Here is a 3,534-nt window from a genome sequence, read left to right as displayed (position 1 = left end):
AAAAAAAAAAAAAAAAAAAAAAAAAAAAAAAAAAAAAAAAAAAACAAGAAACAAGTTGAGAGTATGGATCCATAGTTGTATTAAAGTAACCAGAAAAGTAGAGAAACAATGTAAAATAGGCTGTGCTGAGTGAGACTGTGGGTGTGCCTAGCCCAATAGCATGTCTCCAAAGAGAGTAGTTTCTGCCTGGGGAGGAGTACAAGGACAATCGTACCATTTCCCCAAAGTGTTTTCACAAGCACCAGCAACTTGTGGCTTAGGAAATTCCCAAGCCAGAGGTGGAATTTTGTTGTTGTTGTTGTTTAATAACTTTTGATGGAATTTTCTTCCATGAGTTTATACAAGTAACTTTGAACCCACATAAACTTAGAGCATCCACAACATCCTGTGGAATAACATGAGAGAAGAGAGGATGTCTTTCTTTCATCATTCCCTATGAATGACTGTGACAGAAGCTTCCAAATGAGATCGTCTGATTGCGTTTGTGGATGGAAGTGTTCCTTCTCTGCTGTGTATTTTCAGCAGCAAGCAGCCTTAATACACTGTTAACCAAAAATGGGGATATTGTAGGTGTGCACTAACTTAACAGTCCAACTTTAATTGCATATTTGTTGTCAAGTATAGGAAAAGGCTCCACATACATGTTCCTACATTGTAAAAATGTTGGGTTTTGTGGGGGGTTATAAACTCACTTGATCTACTGCAATTACTGCTGGATTGCATGTGAAAACATGTTTTTTGTTCCTGCCGGTTTAGTGAAAACAATTCTTTGAACTTTAGAAGACCAAAATAAGCAAAGTTGTACAGAGTGCTGGTTTTGTCTTCTGTTTGCAGGATGGATCATGTACAGACCTTTAAATGTAATTTATGTTTTACTACATTTTTTTACTACACTTTTTTTTCTTTGAAATATTTGGATTTTTTGAACAAATGATTTTATAGCTTAACCATTTACAATAGTCATATGTGGTGCAGTTTTGTCATATTGCTGGTTCATTTTGTTGAATGTGCAGACAGGTCCATACATTTCACTACTCTTTCTGTATTACAAGCAATACACACTTGTAGAATTGTAGCCAATACACACTATAGCTATAAATTGTACATCCAGCACATGGAATTTCCAATAAAGTAATGCAAAAAGTATGATAAAGTATGTTATGTTTATAGTTCCCGCAGCCATTGTTCTGTTGTTTCAGTACTTGTGGAAATTGAAAAGGCCACAGTTGCTTAGATTACAGGTTTCATGCCCAAACTACGTTTGTTTTGTGTGTACTTTGTTTCCTTTTTTTTTTCCCCTTTTTTTTTTTTTTTTTTTTTTTAATTACATGGGGATACATTTTAAGTGGTGTATCATTTTGATCTACACATTGTGTTCTTGGTATGGCAGCATTACTTGTTTCCAGCATTTCACCTGGATTTGGAAATGCACTGGTAGGAATAAAATATGAAAACTTTATTGCTTGTGTTAATATAATGCAGCTTTGGGTGCTATTAATAAATAAAGAATAAATAAATTTTAAAAAAGGAAATTTCTTTAAGTTTTTTTGTTTCTCTAGGTTTCATGTTCTCGTATTCAAATACCTCATTAATCAAGTATATTTGCTTCCTTTTCTAACTTAATGCCTGAAAAAATAAAGGTTGGTGGTTCAGTTACAATACAAATGCATAAATGAGGGAAGAGATAATGTAAATGATCTAGTGCTAGTCTGTGGAAGATTCTGTACAACAGTGTATAAAGTTCATCCCACTTCTGGTAGTCAAAAGTCAATAAGACTTTAGGTGCAGTTTGGAAACTCCTGATTCTCCTCCTTGAGCCTTATAAATTCAAGCCTATAAAACTTAAACAGAAAAATAAGCCTGACTTCTACCGTGACTTTCCTGTCCCTGCTGTGAGAGAATCAATCTTAGAGTGATGATAGAAGAACAGTATGTCATTCTTTAGTCCAGCCTTGATGGTACACTGTATACTTGATGGTACACACTAGCATAGGACAAAGAGGTTTTCTTCCACCTGTTGGTGTTGATGGACATAAGGAAGAACTGTTTCTCTCGGAGAGTGGTCAGGCACTGGAATGGCTGCCCGGAGAGGTGGTGGAGTCCCTGGCAGTGTTCAAGAGGCATCTGGATGACGTGCTGCGTGATGTGGTTTAGTGCTAGTGGTGGCAATGGTGATGAGGAGACGGTTGGACTGGATGATCTTGTAGGTCGTTTCCAACCTTGTGATTCTATGATTCTATGGAATTCCCTGAGCTGCCATGATCTGAGATATAACAACATGCAAACACCTTACCTATGGCTAAGATGAGCGCGTCTAAATAGACACTTAATGCAACCAGCATGTTAATGGCTTAACACGTTGTCTGTAAGTTATATGTATTGACAGCAACTTGCTGCTCTGCAACTCCCTGAGCAATCTGTGATATCTGCTGCAAAGTCCCAGGCAAAATTTGTACCTGCTATTCTTCAAGATTTGGAAGCAAAGCTAACAAAAAGCAGAAAAGGGGTGACTGACGATGTGTCAGTAAGCAGATAGAACAAGGTGAAGTAGGGAGGAAAGCTTGTGGCTGGGACCCAGCAAAACTGATCAGCATGCAAAGATATTTCTTGATGCCATGGCTAGCGAAATTGTCATTTGCCCTCTTGCTAGAGCAGTTTTTGTAGGCAACAAATGTATGGCTATATAACTAGGAGAGAGCAAGTTAGTTTTGAAACTGCACTTCACTGATCTACTTCAGTCAGTATGATCTTTCTAAGAAGACAAGGAGAAAGACCTTAGGAAAAACAGATGGAACATCACTACTGTGCATTTTAGCCCACTTCTGATGCAGGAAGTTGTGGCTGACAGATACTACCTCCTTCCCACCTCCGAAGATATGTGATACTGGACCGGGTTGCATGCCTCTGCCATTCCTGCATATGGTTTAGCTGTCTTCTCTCAAGTCTGGTTCTCTAATGTGGTGCAGGTGTCTGATACTGGTTCAGATTGTTGTGAGGAAGGATTTCTTGGAGAAAGAGCTGAAAGGAGCTTTGATGCAGTCAGCCCCTTTTGTGCAGCCTACTCTCACATTTGGGGTTTACATTAGGACAATGTAAAGTAGCCCTGAGCTGAGGCAGTTCCCTAGATTGGCTGCATATCAGCCAGTGTCAGCAAACCTGAAGATTTTTTTAAATGGATTGAGAACTGGCTGTCTAGTAGAGTTCAGAGAGTTGTGATCCAGTGCTGGGCTTCCCAGTTATAAAAAACTCTAACGAGAAAAATCAATCCATTTAAAAAAACAGGGATCTTCTGCTGACCTGGAGCATCTCCCCTATGAAGAAAGGTTGAGGGACCTGGGACTGCTCAGCCTGGAGAGAAGGCTGAGAAGGGATCTCAGTACTGTTGATAAAGACCTAAACTGAAGGAGTCAAGTGGATGGGGCCAAACTCTTCAGTGGTGTGCAGTGACAGGACAAAGGTTAATGGGCACAAAGTAGAAAATGCAAATTTCCATAAAAACAGAGGGAAGAACTACTTTACTTTGAGAGTGATAGA

Source organism: Centrocercus urophasianus, unplaced genomic scaffold, assembly GCF_019232065.1.
Source record: "Centrocercus urophasianus isolate 14NV4802_14NV808 unplaced genomic scaffold, USGS_Curo_1.0 seq_21, whole genome shotgun sequence".
Taxonomy (NCBI): Eukaryota; Metazoa; Chordata; class Aves; order Galliformes; family Phasianidae; genus Centrocercus; species Centrocercus urophasianus.
This window is presented reverse-complemented; position numbering follows the sequence as displayed.